Source organism: Prionailurus viverrinus, chromosome A2 (genome assembly GCF_022837055.1).
Source record: "Prionailurus viverrinus isolate Anna chromosome A2, UM_Priviv_1.0, whole genome shotgun sequence".
In the NCBI taxonomy this organism is placed as follows: Eukaryota; Metazoa; Chordata; class Mammalia; order Carnivora; family Felidae; genus Prionailurus; species Prionailurus viverrinus.
The window spans coordinates 108,332,165-108,350,479 of NC_062562.1; positions in this window are offsets into that span (position 1 = coordinate 108,332,165).

Here is an 18,315-nt window from a genome sequence, read left to right on the forward strand (position 1 = left end):
CAGAGAGCTCTTTAAAAAAATTAGTATGTTCTACATTTGATGACTGGAAATAAAAGATCCTCTTTTTCTTTTCACTTTTCCGTTTTTGTTTGTTTGTTTTTTGGCCTTGAATAATTTACTCCAAAAAAAAAAAAAACTCAGACCTGGAAGAAACATATCATCCACCCCTTTGTACCAACCATGCATGGACTCTCTCTACAACTGAATGAAACCCAGTTATTCATTCTTTACCCAAACACTTCCTGTGGCAAGATGCAGGCCTTATTGCTCTGGAAAATCATGGAATAAATTAATTTGACCCTCTTCACATGGAAGCAAATTTTTAGTCAATCTTAAAATGCAGACCATGGTATCCTTTATTTGAGAATACACGTTTATCAAAGCACATGAGATTTCACATTCTTACCATATTCGCTTTACATTTCCAACATTCGAAGAAGGTGATGTGTTTTGTTTTCACACTAACACCATTACTCTGGGCATTTTCTTATTACGTATTAACTAGTTTTTAAACCTAAATACAACAGTTTCCATTAATATTTGTTAAAATTTAGCTCTTTATTTTGACTTGTTTTCCACCTGTCAAAATTAATTTGATCATTTGTTGTTCACCTAATCTTTTCACTATCCTGTACAGCGTTAACACCATTTGTAAAAGAGTTAACAAAAATGACAATACCAGCAACAAGGCCAGAAGCAGAGACAAACCAAAGGTAGAATGTAGGTGATACTATCAGTTCTCCTTAAGGATTCTTGTATCATAAGCAAATGTAAGAATAATAATTAGAGGCCCAGGCCTCAAGGGAATATCCATTTATTACTTTATTAAGATATCACAAAAAATGCCATTCTAAAATTTTTTTATGTTTTTATTTTATTTTTGAGAGAGAGAGAGAGACAGTGAGAGAGGGGGAAAGGCAGAGACAGACAGAGACAGAATCTGAAGCAGGCTCCAGGCTCTGATATGTCCGCGCAGAGCCTGACATGGGGCTTGAAGTCACAGACTGCGAGATCATGACCTGACTAAAAGTTGGATGCCCAACCGACTGAGCCACCCAGGTGCCCCCCAAAATGCCATTCTAATTCCTGTCCAACACAAACGTGCCCCAGGAATAATGATGAGTGACTGCAGATACCCTTTGACTTTAGGAAACCGGGTTATTTGAAAATGAAGATTTATGGGGTCAATCGAACATTAAGTCCAGTAACATAATTTGGGCCTCACTCATCTCAAGGAATCCTATGGTATGACTTCAATCTTTCATTCTTTTCATTTATTAAACAAACATGTTAAAATTCTAGCAAAAGTTAGCTCCTATTGATTGTTGTTGTTGGTATTATTATTGCTAGTATTTACCATCAACACTAGATGCCAGGCAAGTCTCTAGATCTGAGAAATTCAGCATTGAACAACACATAGAATTTATTTTTCTCAGGAAGCTTATATTTGGTAGAGGGAAACAGACAATGTAGCAAAACCAAAAAACAAATAAGATGGTTTCAAGCAGTGACAAATGTTGTGAAGAAATCAACTAGGATAATAGGAAAAGGTAAAGTCTGGAGATGGGAAAAAAATTTGGCAAATATAATAAAAAATAAAGTGGCCCACAATGCTACAATGCTCACTAAATGTTAGTTGAATGAATAAAAGAAAAAAAATAATTGAAACAAGCGAAAAAGGAAATGAATGAATTATTTGGAGGAGAAAAAGGCAAATACATAGAGATCATCCTCAAAATGTACACATCTTCAATCACACACACACAAAAGCAGACAAAATTGTCCCTCGAATTTTCCAGCCCATTCCCCAAAGTTGCATGATTGTCTTTTTTATAAATTGTCCCTTAAAAGGCTATATTTTTATTTGATCTTGTTTTAACGGGGGTTCAAATCTTGTTGATAACATACTGTGTAGTATTCCTAGAGTCTATCTTCCAAAAGGTAGCCCTAAACTCCCCCTGCCGTGAAGACCATTTATGGATCTCAGTCTGGAGTGCAGATCAACCATATATACTAGGATGGAAATAGAATACAGGACAGGGAGTAGAGGAATCCTGAACCATTTTTGTGTAAAGTCCTAAAGTGAAGTTTTAAATTAAAAAAAGATTCCTTTTATTTTAGAGAGAGATAGAGAGAGTGGGAGTGGGGGAGGGGGCAGAGGGAGAGAGAGAAAGAATCTTAAGCAGGCTACATGCTCAGCACGGAAGCTGACATGGGGATCGATCCCATGACCCTGGGGTAACCTGAGCTGAAAATAAGATTCGGACAATCAACCTATTGAGCCACCCAGACACCCCTAAAGTGAAGTTTTAAATGGAAATCTGAATGAAAAATAGTCTTTTTCTTTCCTTATCCCAAGGAGTCAAATAAGGTAAACTGTCGTATCACAATGAGAAGAAATATAAGCCGGGGCTCCCTCAGTGATGATTTCAATTGTTAGGATTAATTTCTCAGTGGAATAGCATCTGCAGGTGGAGCTATTCTTTTGCTGCTTCTGTTCAACTCAAAATATTTCCAGACAGATAGTGAATAAGTAAATATTTCCTAACAGATAAGTAAATAAGGCCTGTGTATTTCAGAGGCTAGAGAATGACTGGTCTCATGGAAAATGTAATCATAAATAAATATATTCCAAGGGACTCGTATGCGTACTGAACTCTGAGATAATAGAGAGGGGAAAACCTCACTTACATTGAAGAAAATAAAGTTTCCTGCCTTCTTTCTCACTTAGGCATAAATACTAACAAAAGGTTTATGGTATATTTTTGGCCAAAAACTCTGGCCACAAGCTATATTTTATGAACACTAAATATAGTACTTTTTTAAACAATTACTTGGGTTAAGATTTGTAGGTGAATAAAAATATCTAGCTTATCTTCCACATCTTAACTGCACCACAGAATCAACTAAACTTAAAACAAACATTTGGGAAACAAATTAGGTTTATTCCGGAAAAAGAAAGGAAAAATAAGTTCATTAACATCATCAAATACAATACGGTCTGTGTAAAAATTCCTGGATTGATGAAAGCCTTCAATTTTTTTTAAAGTCACAGCCTTGCCTAAACTTGCTTATAAAAGAATACTAAATGTAATTTTAAGATAAATCAAGATGATATTGCTTTAGTAAAATAATGACAGCTACTTTGTCTTAGGATCTGGATATGATAGAAATCGGTGGCTGGAGTCCCTGCCATTCTATTCACAAATGTCATTTTTACAGTGAACTGCAAATAAATTAAGGCTTGATATATACTCTTACTTTAATATGCATACTAAAAAAGGGTTTCCATTTTAGATTAAGTATCTTGTGAAATGTCAGGATTCCTTATGCACTCTAAAAGCTGCCTCCTGAAATTACACTGACAAACTAGAGTAACTCAGAGTCCATGTGACAAAGAGATATTGCTGTCTTTTTGTCCTACGTTTATAAGCAGCAATTTTTATTTATTTCCAGATTAACAAAAACATTTTATCTTTAAAGCAAAATGTTAAAACATTTCTTTTTAAATCCAAAAGAAGAAAAAAGATTACCTTCCTGCCTTCTATTTCCGACTTGCTATAACATCACTGAACTCGAGTAAATTTAAAACACTAGATGAGGGAATAATCATCACATTAAAGTGATTAATTTAACATCTGACTAATATTCTATTAGATCTAAACTATTTCTTAATATTTGAACTCCTTTCGTAAGAATATGATTTTGATGTCCCGGTTCTCTGAAAGATTTAAAAAAATCTGTTGCTTAAATCTTCAAATAAAGAGTTGTTCTTAGGGAACCAAATTTTAAATTTGTTTACTTCTGCAAGAATTAAAGGAGAGATGTAAAAAATGATATTATGGTAAAACATATAATTTGAAATAGAGAGAAAAATAAACACAAAAGCATGTGTGTACATTTGTGTACATGTGGTGGTTGGGGGGGTTGTAGAAAGTAGGTTAACTTTATATAAGATACAGGAAATCTAATGCTTGTCTTATTACATGATAAAAATAGGCTAGATGGATGGTGTCGAGCAAATTTTTTTTAAGTGATATGCAATATGCTCAGCTAAAGGCTTATTTTAAAATAGAAACTACAAATTGCAAGGAAATTATGCCTTATGAAAACAAATCCCTTAAAGCAATCAATTTTAAAGTTTTTTTTCATTAAAATACAAGTTGACATCATCTCGGCTTGATGCTTCTAAATAACCAATAAAATTTTTATTGCATTCCTTCTCTTTATATTTACGTTTATTTATGTTTATTTTTTGGTCAAAAATGCTATTGAGGCATATTCAAAATGTCTTCTATTGAAATGAAATTTTTTTCTTAGTTTAGATGGTGTATAACACCTACAGTCAGCATAATTTGAAAAACAAGAAACATTTAGTTAAAAATAGTATAATCAGAATAGGTACAACTGAGTTCTAATACAAAGACTGATACAACAAAATACGAATTGCATATTAAGCTAATCATATCATTTCTCAGAGAAACCTCAGGCTACTTATAATGAATATTATCCATTTTCAATTTTTTAAAGAATTGTTGGTCTTCCTCAGTTGTTCTAAATAGGTACTTGAGTAACACCAAAAACATAATTGAGTTTTGCATCAGATAATATACTTGGAATAATACACCCTGCACCAAGAATGTTTCTGCTTTTCTTTCAGTGTCTCTGGCACCAAATGATGCATTACAAAAAATGAAGTAGCCTCTCAATCATGTTCATTAAGAATTTTGCAATTAAGAAGTTATAAGAGAACACAGTGTCCATCGCTAAGATTACAGCCCGTATATACATATTATGTCCAATATAGACATATTTCTTAATTGCCCCAAATGGAAAGTAGGCTTTTAAAATCAAGACAAATTATACCTTTGTTTTTTCTTTTTATAAACCTATAAAATCTTACAAGGAAGGAATTCTTCTAAAGAGTTTCTGATTTGGCTCAGATCAAATAAAAAGGCAAACATTACTGGGAAAATTGCCATTTGTCAACTGTTTCATGTCATATCATGTGGTAATATAGTTCTCTAAACAGCAAATGTCAGAATGCTGACACTCTACTGTACAAACTAAAACAAGTAAAAAATTGAGCATAAATGATCCAAAAATATTGGCAACAGTGCATTTCTAGATGAATGGTGTTTGTGACAACTAATATTTTCTTCCTAAGGTTCTAGTCCGCCTTCATTTATTTTCTATAGGACAACCCTGGGTGGGGCTAGGGGGAGGGAGACAGAGAATACATAAGAGTCAAGTGATTTTTAGAGTTCACAAAGGAGAAATGAGTTTGAATCCTTGCTTAATTAAAAATGGAACAGTACAAAAGGGTGACTCACTTCTTTCATAAGAAGCTGAAAATTAAAAACTATGCAGTATCTTGAAAGATTCTAATATTGCTTCGTGTAAAAACCTTCAAATAGATCCCAAAGTTCACCTATTTAGAATATTGTTGGTATCACTGTATTGTGTTTTTTTTAATGTGAAAATATAAAAAAGCAGGTAAAAAGAAGTCATTTATTGCATCAAATAGGCTCATACCATAATGATAAAACAATTGCTTCCTTTCTAACTGACTGAAAAGTTAAAGTATACATTCTTCAAATATTCAAATCTTACCTTTCGAGAGACATTAACATGAATTGTTTCTTCATCCAATTGTAATTCAACACTCCCTAATCATTAAGGTACAAATTTATGTAAGAAAGCAGAGGTCCTAATATGTATTATATTTTATTCAGAAATATAGATGACAGTTCCCTTTACTAGGTAGCTTAGAGTGACTAGTTCTTGTCATAATGTTGTCATAGTGATAGTGACATCAATGTACTTCATGGTAATCACTGCAGCGATTTATCTGAGAAAAATATCAGTGCTGATTCCTGTTGCATTTTACATTTCAAAATGCTGTAAAATGTACTGTTTAATATATTACAGGTAAATGAGCTTTACATAAATAAAGCATGCAAAAATATAGACTAACGTAAGAATATATGTATCTGTGAAATGTAGATAAAAACACAAGTGTGTGAATGGATGATGGTGAACATAGCCAAGAGATCATGATTAACCGGTTGCTAAGGAAGATTCTGCTCCCAAGTGCCTTTGCCAAATACAAAAGCTCCTCAAGTCATGAGGTCAGTTTAATTATTTTGTTAAATCCTTTTTAATTTTTTTTGGACTCCCAGAGTGATATGGGGGTGACAGTCCTGAATTCTGGATTCAATCCCTCGCGGTCTTGGCAAAACACTTTCAGGCATCACCTTTCATGCCAAAGGGATGTTACTGAAACTTCAGATGTTACATTTAGTGGTTCAATTATCTCTCCATCCATGTCTTTGTAGACTGACTTCACAATAAGCAGTGAGAACACTGTCAGAGCATCTTAGAGATGAACAGAGAACCCCTATTTTTAGGTCACTAGCCCATTAAGAATGAAAAATATATACACAAAAAAAGGTTACTTTTTGTATATGTAAAATGTTTCCTGGGGCCTGGGTGGCTCAGTTGGTTAAACATCAGACTTTGGCTCAGTTTATGATCTGTGTTCGTGGGTTGGAGCCCCACATCGGGCTCTGTGCTGACAGCTCAGAGCCTGGAGCCTGCTTCAGATTCTGGGTCTTCCTCTATCTCTGCCTCTCCCCTGCTCACACTTTGTCTCTCTCTCAAAAATAAATAAACATTTAAAAAAATAAAATGTTTTCTTTTAATAAGTATATTATTTTAACACCAAACTCTGATACAATAATTGAGTTTTTCATACAAAATTACAGGATTTTCAAAATAATAATTCATAATGAACCATAGATGTTGATAAGTATGGGATCTCATGCTGAAGAAAATTACTCCCTCCTCCAATCCAGGACACTGCAACTGATTGAGCAACCTCATTTTGAGAAGACTTTAATGCCTTTTATGAAGGTGTGAATCTGACCAGTGATAAATTCCTTATCTAAAAGTAATTAATTCTAATTAAAATAAAGCCTCTCTGGGCAAAGCAGAACTCACCTGATTTGTGTAAAATCTACCAGTTTGTGGAAGATAAACTATGCAAATCACAACTGGATTACTTTTCAGTTAGAGATTTGTTTCAGTGATCATTCTCATTAGTTACTCTGAAAAGTAGCATTGCTACTTTGTCACCCTGTAATTTTACTACAACAATGGTGACTTAGATGTGGTCAAATGTAATGATCTGTCTGCATTGAAAGAACTATCTTTCAGTTGATTAAAAATTATGTGCTTATTCAGGGCTCTATTAATTAAGACAGGGTGAGAATAAGTCTCCCCAAACTGCTGCTTTGTCATGTGCGCTAATTGCCCTCCTCCCCTTGGAAGCCTCAGGCCCCTTTCCCATCCTTTAGCTCAAGATGGCATATAATCCTCAATTGCTCAGCTCATCTTTGGGACTTCTATCGTTATGATGCACCTGCACGTACATAATAGAATTTGTTTTTCTGATACTAACCTATTTTATGTTAATTTGATTATTAGACCAGCTAAAGAACCTACAAAGTAGAAGGGGAATTTTTTCTTCCCCAAATATAACTTTCATAGAGCTAATTTTGATTCATTGTTAATAAAGGATTTTATTTCCATTTAAGAAAATTTCACAAATCCCTGACTTGACATTTCAAGCTCTGAATATTTACTTTATGCCATACCATCTCAAATTTATTAAGTGTGGGATTGGAGACCAAAAGCAGTATTGGATGAATACAGTCAGTAGCATGTTTATATGTTATATTTACATCTATAGAAACATATATATGGCCATATTTATACTGTTCAATAAAACGTACATTTTGCATTGCATCATTTAAGTTTAGTCATTATCAGTCCCTTTGCAATCCCAATTGAGAAATTATGATAGACCAGGGCTTCCCAAATGCAGGCTAGGAGATTTTGCCAATATCTGGAGACACTGTTGTTTGTCATAACTGCATAATGAGGGGGTGCTACTTGTACATAGTTTTCTTATAATTGCCCCAAAGCAAATAAAAACAAGTCACATCATGTTAAAAAAATAGATAATATATCTTCCTAGATCTGAAATTTTTGGGTCTCTAACAATATCATGTAAAGTTTGTTAAAGTATGAATTATATTTGTAAAGTTTGTAAAAGTATGAATTATATATTTTTATAATAATAATATCTTGGTGTATTTCTTTCAACGTTTATTTATTTTTGGGACAGAGAGAGACAGAGCATGAACGGGGGAGGGGCAGAGAGAGAGGGAGACACAGAATCGGAAACAGGCTCCAGGCTCTGAGCCATCAGCCCAGAGCCCGATGCGGGGCTCGAACTCACAGACCGTGAGATCGTGACCTGGCTGAAGTCGGACGCTTAACCGACTGCGCCACCCAGGCGCCCCTCTTGGTGTATTTCTTGAGTCAAGATGGTAGGTACAGCAATTTTGTTGTTGGAGGTTATAAGCTGATAGTTCAGTAAAGTATGTGTAAAGGTTAATAGTATTTGTTTGTAACTAGGATAAAGGGGTGGCTGTGGTGAGTGGGAGGTTGTGGCGACAGACTGGAGGGAGGGGGGAAGTAGGAGAAGGCTCTGGAGGGGAATAGGAGGTCCAATCAAAGGGTGAGGCAGTTACCTAATGGGAGAATCAATAATCTGAATTAATCTTTAGAATGGCACAGATAGTAGGGACCTCTATAAAATTTACCCTCAGGTGTAAAAGTATAGATAGAGCACAAGGGACATAAACATGGACAAAGCAAACAGCAAGCTCTGGAAACATAATATAATTTCTAATAATAATTTAAAAAGTAATAAGTGTCCCATGTTCAATTTATCATCATCTCAGGGGATAACAGAGGCAACCCATGGGTTTTGCTGGTATGGTAGTCTCAGTGTCTGGGGAGAAGTTGTCTCTGGCACAGAATGCAAAGTCATTTCCAATGGTGAGGTCTTTGTCCCATGCAAAGTTATGTGAAGTGATGTCTTCTCTAAGAGCAAGCATATGGCTAGGGCAATATGGTTTGGATATGGTATTGGAATATCCTTTTTAAGTGGATGAGCACTTGAGTTGATGGGGGCTTTGTTTTTGTGGATTTATGGTATTATAGCAAGGCTAAGTCTCTGAAAAATCTGAAAATGAAGGCAATGCTGGGCTTGAAAGCTTGAATTATAAGTATCTTTTAATTCAAGGCTTTGTGGGTACACACCTAGCAAAGATGATGCTTGTATCAAGGGTATGGCCATGACTGGACTAATATACCAGAAACTGACTGGCACAATTAAATCTCTAAGGGTGGTCAAATCTAAAGGCTCCCAAGTGTTCAAGGTTTGGTCTAGATGGGTAATGAGGGAGATTCTACTGCAGATAGGTTTTAAATCATATGACCAGATTTGGGCACATGGAGTTAATAGGATGTCATGTTTGTCAATTAAAATATCTGTGGCTGTGTTTGGAGCTCCAGCATTATTCCTGTAGGCAGGTCCCCAATTTAGCCAATTGCTATGGATGCTTTGACTCAGTTTTTGGTTTGGCTGGTGATGGACAAGCCAGTGAAAGAGTGGTTTACTTGGAGGGTTTGAGCCTTTGGATTGCAAACCAATGAAAGCCTCCAGACCGATAGCAATGAAACCAACAGTCAACAGAATGGTGTATAGTTGCACTTGACAGACCTTTGTTGTCTGATGTTGATTTTCCTCTGGTTCGATTATTACCAATCAGGTATTATTTTATCATTATGGGATATGGTGTTGATTTTATTATCTCTGAGTGTTATTTTTATCTTATTTATGAAGTCTAGTTTTCTATCTCCTTTGTGTTAGTGTGCACTCTCTGTTGGAAAGGCTCTGAAAGAGTAATTTTAATTTTCTGGAGGGAATAAGAAGTATTGTAGGAATTAAGTATACATCCCTTATAACCTGCATATTGACATAGATTTTTAAAGTGGTAGAAATTTAGGCTCAAATAAATCCTGTATCAGATGGACAGAATCCTGGCCCATGGGACAGCCTATGGTTAACAGGTTCCAGGAGAGCATGTACCCCAGATCTGGCCTCCAGCAATATGGGATGGTGGCAGAATTAAAAATCTGAATAAAAAATAATAGAAGAAGACACCATTAAGGTGTGTTTATATACATGTAGGCCAGGTATATTCCCCCTTTAAATACGGGAAAGGTCTTTATGAAGGTTTTGTTTGTTTTTGTTTGTTTTGTTTTTATTTTTGTTTTAATTGGTGTGTAGTATCAATTGGCTAAAGGGCCTTGAGTTGAGACAGACTAATGACTGGGGTAAGACAGACACCATTTAATAGCTTATTGTGTAACTGAAAGGAGAGTTTTTTGAGGAGCCCATTAGGCCTCTGGGATCTATTGGGGAAATGTTTTATTAGATGGGTTTAAGCACCCAATATAGTCATACCTTGGAGATACTGAAAGTTTGGTTCTAGACCACAGCAATAAAGTATCACAATAAAAGCAAGGTCAAATGAATTTCTGGTTTCCTAGTGCATATAAAAGTTATGTTTATACTCTACCAAATTCTGTTAAGTGCGCAATAGCATTATGTGTAAATACACTGAATATATTTTAATTAAAAAATATTTTATCGCCTCCACAAATATATGGTCAAATAATCTTTGACAAAGCAGGAAAGAATATCCAATGGAAAAAGGACGGTGTCTTCAACAAATGGTGTTGGCAAAACTAGAGAGCAAAATGCAGAAGAATGAAACTGGACCACTTTCTTACACCATACACAAAAATAAATTTAAAAACGGATTTAAGACCTAAATGTGAGACAAGAAACCATCAGAAGCTGAGAGGAGAACACAGGCAGCAACTTCTTTGACCTCGGCCAGAGCAACTTCTTATGATACATGTTGCCAAAGGCCAAGGAGAAAAAGAAACGTGAACTGTTGGGACTTCATCAAGATAAAAAACCTCTGAGCAGGGAAGGAAACAATCAACAAAACTAAAAGGTAGCCTACCGAATGGGAGAAAATAGTTGCAAACAACATATCGGATAAAGGGTTAGTGTTCAAAATCTATAAAGAACTTATCAAACTCAAAACAAACAAACAAAAAAACACAAATAATCCAGTTAAGAAATTGGCAGAAGACATAAATAGACATTTTTCCAAAGAAGACATCCAGATGGCTAACAGACATGAAAAGACGCTCAATATCACTCATCGTCAGAGAAATACAAATCAAAACCATAATGCAGTATCACCTCACACCAATCAGAATGGCTAAATTAACAACACAAGAAACAACGGATGTTGGCGAGGACGTGGAGAGAGGGGAACCCTCTTGCACTGCTGGTAGGAATGCAAAGTGGTGCAGCCACTCTGGAGAACAGTATGGAAGTTCATCAGGAAACTAAAAATAGAACTACTCTATGATCCAGCAATTATACTATTGGATTTTTACGCAAAGTATTAAAAAAGATACAGATTTGAAAGGGTACATGCACCACAATATTTAAAGCAACATTATCAACAATAGCCAAACTATTGAGAGAGTCCAAATGTCTACCAACTGATGAATGGATAAAAAAGATGTGGGATATAGACAGTGGGATATTACACAGCCATCAAAAAGAATGAAATCTTGCCATTTGCAACAGCATGGATAGAGCTAGAATGTATTATGCTAAGTGAGACAAGTCAACCAGAGAAAGACAAATACCATAAATTTCACTCATATGTGGAGATTAAGAAACAAAACAGATGAATATATGGGAAAGGGGGAGAAACAGAAGAGAGGGAAACAAACCACAAGAGACTCTTAATGATAGAAAACAAACTGAGGGTTTACGGAGGGAGGTGTAAATTATAAATCACTCAATTCTACTCCTGAAACCAATATTGAACTGTAGGTTAACTACAATTCAATTTAGAATTCAATTTAAAAAATCCTTAATTGCTAAAAGAGAATAAATCTCATCTGAACGTTCAGCAAGTTGTAATCTTTGTGCTGGAGGAGGGCCTTGACTGGATATTGATGGCTTTTGACTTATCAGGGTGGTGGTTGCTAAAGGCTGGATGGCTGTGGCAATTTCTTAAAATAAGACAACAATTAAGTTTGCCATATCGATTGACTCTTCCTTTCACTTCAACACTGAGACGTGATTATAGGGTTATTAATTGGCCTAACTTCAATATCGTGTCTCAAGGAATGGGAGGCCACAGAGGGAGAGAGATGGGGGAATGGCAAGGCAGTGGAACATTCAGAACACACACATTTGGTAACTAAATTTGCCACCTTACCTAGGGAGGGGGGTTGTGGTGCCCCCAAACAATTTCAATACTAATATCAAGATCACCATAACAATAACAATAATGCAAAAGTTTGAAATATTGTGAGAATTACCAAAACATGACAGAGATATGAAGCAAGCAAATGCTGCTGGAAAAATAGTGCTGATAGACCTGCTTGACACAGGGTTGCCACGAATCTTCAAAAAACAAATAAATGCAATATATGCAAAGTGCAATAAAGCAAAGCACAACAAAAAGAGGTAGGCCTATACTGTTTTCTGAGAAGTGTCTGAAACTCCAAAGGGGATAAGAAGTGTTTTAACGAGGTATTTGGCTTCAGAATATGTAGAAATACATGTGACCTTGATTTATATTTTGGGTATGTGTGAGACTACAGGCTCACAGAGTTCTTTACTCTGAACAGAGGGTAAAACTCTTAGGCAAAGACTCAAGAATTTCTTTAAAAAATGTATAGTAGAGGTATTTTGCTGACCGGGATATCCAGAGGCAAGATGACTGTCTGAATTTTGGCAAATTTGCTGACTTTTGAGAAGGGTACTTTATCAGGGACACACCAGTTAGGGGATACAAAGCAACACCATACAACTGAGCTCCATCCCTTTGGTAGTAGCAATGCCATCCATATAGTGTATGAACTCCCACTGTCATTCATTCATTTGATCCCAAGGGAATGCCAAGTGGTTAAGGTGTCTGAGAGAACGATAATCTTATCCGGCATCCTAGATCTGACAAGGTAGTGAGGACAGGAGAGATCACATGCTCCTCTAGGTATAATGTGCCATAAGGCCCAGGTTTGGCTCTGTTCTGTATCAAGGTGTGGCTTGAGAGATGATGCATTTATGACCCAGGGATAATGGGCAACTAGGTGTAGAGAGTCATAGGTTCAGAGATCTGTGAGAGACATTATTTTTAGGAAGGGCCAGTAAGTGGATGGCAATTTTTGCTCTAATGGTGTAGAGCACAGAGCCAAGGTTAGATGCTACCATCTAAAGCCCAATAGCAACCTATGGCTGTCATAGATGTTCTGATATTAAGGAGGCCTGAGAAGAGGCTGATAAGCCTCTATAGTGAAGGAGTCTTGGGACACTAAGGAGAGACTCAGCAATTTTTTGATTTTTCTAAATCAGGATTTCAATGAAGAGAAATGGTCTTCTGAGAGAAAATAACTGAGCTCCATCAGTTTGTCATTCTCTGAACAATATGATCTAATATTTAGCTGAGAGTAAGTATTGCAACTATTGAGATCAATACCATTCAGTGTCTTCATTTTGTAGGCTAAGATAAGCTTTGCTGGTGTTTTCTTTCAGAAGGGATATATTCACTAGATTCTTCATGAAATGTTCTTATTTTGATCTTCATTTTCTTCTTGTCACGATCATACACAACAGCATGCCTCATGAGACAGTGTTTCATTGCGTATCTTTTGCAATAGCCTTCAAATTCACACTTAAACAGGTGTTTTTCCTCACAAAAAAAGAAAACATGGATCTGGAGACTAAGCACAACTTCTACCGCAGTCTTTTCTTGGGTGTTGACACAATTCTCTTTCTGGGGCATGAATTTCTGTATGTTACTTACCTTCATCCTTGGGTTTGAATGTTTTCCACATTACTTCCATGTTGGTTCCTTTTTTTGTAGATTTGTCTCACATGTTTTGCCACAGTGGAACATCCCTTTTAATGCATGCAGCCCTTGTGAACCATCCCATGTCCTTCTAGACTACTGGGTGAAGCAGAGTGCTTTCCACATCTTTCATGGTTTCACTTGAATTCTATTATATCAGATTCATTTTTCTATCATCACTGATGGATTTTCAGCTGCTGATGTTTGTTAAAGGCCTTCTTTTCAAAGTTGCATTCATATTGTTTTGCTGATTTTCATGTTTGCATTCAAAATGTTTCTTTGTGTTAAATTGATTTTGTGTTAAATCTTAATCACAGCCGCTAGATACAAAAATAAATGACCTTTTCCCCATGTAGATCAGGATGAGGCAACAAAGATGGTAGTCCCTGATGAAGGCTTGGCCACTCTTCATTGTCACAAATGAACTTGTCTATGACCTTGCACAGGTGCATATCTAGCTTTTAGGCCTTGTATTCAGCTCTGCAGTCTGGTCAAGTGAGAAAAGCCTCCTGGGGGGGTGGGGCATGGGAGGTGAAGGTATCTGCGACAGGACTGAGTTGGGCTATTTCCTATCTCAGTGAATGGCATTTGCAGTTGAATGTATCTGTGATAATCAAATAGGGCACCACGTCAGAGACAGTGGCCTGGGTATCCCCATGCAGGGACAGGAAAACAACCATGTGTGTCGCCACTTGAGGTGACCAGGTGCAGGCAGTAACGGCTTCTTCCAGAGTGAACGATTCTGGTTCAACCCCATATGTCACCCAGTTGCATTTTATGGAGTTGTCCCCTGTGGGGCCTATTGATTTTAATTTGGGCAGATTTTAGAGCCTTTTGCTGGAGAGGATCCCAGTTAAGGTAGGTTAATTTGTAAGTAGCAGCATCAGAAAGATTAATTAGAATCTCTAAATGAGGAATACGTTGCTTCCAGAATGTAAAAAAGGACTAAACTAAAACATGTTGGACTTTTATGTCCTTAATGAGGGTGTTGAGGTGCCTGGTTGGCTCAGTTGGTGGAGCATGGTACTCTTGATCTCAGAGTTGTAAGTTTGAGCCCCATGTGGGTGTAGCAATTTCCTAAAAATTAGAAAAAATCTTTTTAAAAAAGTATCTTAAAAAAAATAAGTGTGTTAAATAAAACTCCTTGGAGGAGGATATCATCACTGTAATGTCCTACTCATGCTGATGGAGAACGGTGGATGCAGTTAAGATATATGGGGCGCCTGGGTGGCGCAGTCGGTTAAGCGTCCGACTTCAGCCAGGTCACGATCTTGCGGTCCGTGAGTTCGAGCCCCGCGTCAGGCTCTGGGCTGATGGCTCAGAGCCTGGAGCCTGTTTCCGATTCTGTGTCTCCCTCTCTCTCTGCCCCTCCCCCGTTCATGCTCTGTCTCTCTCTGTCCCAAAAATAAATAAACGTTGAAAAAAAAAAGATATAGTCTGTAAACATTTTATACAATGGCTGTTGAGTTACTCTGGAGAGTGGCCTGGAAAAGATGTCTTGCTTCCCATAGAGGTGAAGGCAAACTCCTCGGTGAGCACAAGCCCTGCTTCAGGTAAAAACATGAGCACCGCTGTAGGTGAGCCCGCTTCTTCTCCTTCTCCTTCTCCTTCTCCTTCTCCTTCTCCTTCTCCTTCTCCTTCTCCTTCTCCTCCTCCTCCTCCTCCTCCTCCTCCTCCTCCTCCTCCTCCTTCTCCTTCTCCCCCTCCTCCTCCTCCTCCTCCTCCTTCTTCTTCTTCTCCTTCTTCTCTCTCTCTCTCTCTCTCTCTCTCTCTCCTCCTCGCTCATTTTCGCCCTCTTTCTCTCTCTCTCTCCAAAAGGAAAAAAAAAGAGGTGAAGGAAACTGCCACTAAGAAACTATTGAAATAGACACTAAAGACAGCATATTAGCTAAATCTCTGCTATCAAAATATTTATTGGCTGGTGATTGCGTGAGGTCAGCAATTTTAATAATATTGGATATTGGGTATGGGGACCTTAGCAGATTGAACCACAGCATTAAAGATGCAATAATCCACTGTGAGGTACTATTCTTTTTTCTTTCTTTAATTTTTGAAAATTTAAGAACAGGAAAAATTTGACTTTTCTGGAGAAGGAATGAGCATAATCACTCCTTTATTAATTATGTCTTATATAATTAGTGACTTCTTAAAGGTGCTGTTTTACTTACGTTGGGCCATCTTAACTATTTTAACTGGGCGGTCAATGGGGTTCATTTTTGTCAAGCCAATTTGTAAGTACCAAAGACTTTATTCAGTTTCAAATAATTGCTCATGGTTTCCTAGTGTTTATGTCCAATATGGAATATTTTAGGACAATGGATATTATGGCCATGGGAAATTTAGGCAAGGCTATAGCTCAAGTGAGGAATACCTATTTTTTCCTCTATTTTATATTTAGTTACTCTTCTAAGGTTTTAGGGGGTTCTACGTTTAAATTTAATGGGATTTCTGGTAAAACTGAAATTTGAGACCCACTACGATTAAGTCTTGAAGCTTTGTCAATTGGTACATTTTAGTAGTTGTCAAAGTTAATTTAGAGACTGTGTTATTGAGGCAAAAAAGGCAATCGGCATCTTTTAAATCTTGTTGCTACAAACATTGTTTCAGTAAATTTTGGATTTCCAATTGGGTCAAATTCTGGACCTTTGCTGGAATTTAGTTACACATACATATAGTTTACTTTAATTTTTTTTCTTGTATCTGCATTTATTTCTTTCCCTTGTATTCCATTATTTTCTACCTGTTTGGGGGCTTCTGGCCACCTAATGTTGTGATTTTAGTTTCAGTCTCTGTGTGATAACTCACAGTGTGAAACTTCTAGGTGGTTATGAGGAAAAGGGAAAAGGGACCAGTGGCCTGCCTCGTAGGCAGGTGGCTCTTGCACCAGCCTTCCCAGGCCACCTCTAAAGGAGTGGAGTTTGCACTTGAGAGCTAGAGCAGCCTCTCCTTGGAACAAAGCAGTAAGCAACACTCAGAAGTACCAGTGCCTTTGTATGTTATGTTGGGGCACTTACAAAGGTCCAGGCATACTGGCTAGGGTTCTTGTAATACTTAATAGGGTAATTGGCAGGTATTCCAAAGGCGGTTGTTGGGATGAGATATTAGTTTCCTTGCCTGAGAGGCCTCCTTTGGATTATACATTGTGTGGCTGGTCTCCAAGGATGCAGCCTACGAGGCCCCTGAACATCTAGAAAGTATAAAGTTCCCTGGTGACAGCAACAAGGTATGCAGCAGCAAAGAAAACAGTTAGCTGTTACTTCCACCTAAGCAACAGCAATGGGAGACCCAGGTGCTGTTTCTCTACTGTGGGGGAGCCAACCAACATCTTCTGCACAGGAGTTGATCAAACACATAGACAAATGAGAGTTCTGCCCCAAAGAATAATGAAAAAAAAACAATGTTAAAGAAGTGACAGACCCCTGGAATAGGCTTCTGCCAAACACAGGGTGACTGGAAGCACACTAGAACAAAGACCCAAGAAAGCAGAGCTCGTGGCCTATCACTTCTATGTATAAGGTGTGTCCACAGAGGTGAGCCCCCAGAGGTGAGCCAATTAGCATGGCTCATTTTTAATATTCTGAGACTTGGCAACCACTAGCAGACAGAGCAGCAGGCCACAAGACAAAAAGCACAAGCTTCAATTCCACACCAAATGTCTCTTCCTCTGCGGTCTGGAACCAGTTAGTAAGTCAAGAGCAGTCTCCCAAGAAGTTATACTAAAGTCAGTGGTTATCGCTAAAGTAACAAATGTTTTTTACGATTTGAAGAATTCTTTTAATGGTAGGATACAAGATACTGACACTCCTGTAGATACAAGGCTGATTGTTGTTGTTGTTGTTGTTATTGTTGTTGTTACATCTACTGAGTAAAGACAGCTGCCAGATGGGGCCCACCAGAGCACCCAGGGATAGATAAAAGCAAACCAGAGTTGTAGGGGGCAGCTATGTAGGGGTGCTATGGCTATCAGGGTGGGTTAGTTAGATTTTGCAGCCTCCCTGAGGATTGGCTAATTTGAATAATTAGCATAGGGGCTATCCCTCCTTGTTTGGTACTTGGAGCAATTAGGGTGGTTCAAAATAGCGCAGAGGGTAAGATCCTAATAAAGGATGTTAACTTTTCAGAGCAACATGGTAGGTTTTAGTAATGTTCACAGTACACTCAGATGCCTCAAAATAGACCACAAGGGTGAGAGCATGGTATTGGATACACACCCGGGTCACTTCAACTTACAGGCACCTAGAGACTTCCTGTAAAAATATATTTAATGATTAAGAAATGCCCCCCCCCCCCCGTTTTCTGGACACAGGAAATGAATGTGAAACTAGGCACTCAGTTTTCTTAATTAATTTTTTATAAGCAAGAAGCACTGCACTGGTTCATTTGGTAACTTTCTGTTCAGAATTTTCTAAAATTTCCATAAAATATAGAGAAATGATGGCAACTT